Here is an 839-nt window from a genome sequence, read left to right as displayed (position 1 = left end):
GGGGGGCCGGCCGAGTCTGGGTCTGGCATGATTTCGGGGCACACGTGGGTGGGCGGGACTTGACTCTGGTTCCTGTGGCACGCCCCAGACTCTGACAGGAGGAAGATTTTCATATACATTTTACTAATTTTCTTTCATCTCTGACATTTCTATTATAGAGAAAGGGCAAATAGCAATATTAAAATATTTTCTCTAATTAATTCCCTTTTAATGTTCATGAATTTTGTACATCAGACTACTAATCCTATCTAATAAAAGACAAAAAGGGTAATTGACCGTACCTTCGCTACGCTTCCCATTGGCTAATCAGGGCGATATGCAAATTAACTGCCAAGAAAGATGGCGGTTAATTTGCATACGTAGGTGCAATGATGGGAGGTGAAAGGGGAAGGACGAAAGAACGGTGATCAGAAACCCAGGCGGCCCAGAAAACAGCCAGCCCTGGATCGGAGAAACGGGGCCGCCTTTGCCGGCCCCACAGCCGGTGATTGCGATCGGAGGTGCCGCCTTGCCTGCGGCCCCGTGATCGCGATCCAATTGGAGAGCCGGAGTGCAGACAAGGCGGCACCTTGCATTTGTGTTCCACACGCTGTACGACAGCAACTTTTCAGAGTGCCCTCTCGCACTCCAGGACCCCTCGGGGGATGAGAGCCGGTTTCAGCCTAATCTCTGCAGGCCAGGCCAAGCCCCACCTGCTGCTGGAGGGACCCTGCTCACTCTGCAGACGCTGGGGAGGGACCACAGGAGGTTGGCTCCAGGGTATGTCCAGCCCTTCTTGCCCAGTCCTGCCCCACCAGCCACCTTCTAATTAATTTCCTTTCAATGTACACAAATCTGTG

This window comes from Myotis brandtii, unplaced genomic scaffold, assembly GCF_000412655.1.
Source record: "Myotis brandtii unplaced genomic scaffold, ASM41265v1 scaffold596, whole genome shotgun sequence".
Classification (NCBI taxonomy): Eukaryota; Metazoa; Chordata; class Mammalia; order Chiroptera; family Vespertilionidae; genus Myotis; species Myotis brandtii.
This window is presented reverse-complemented; position numbering follows the sequence as displayed.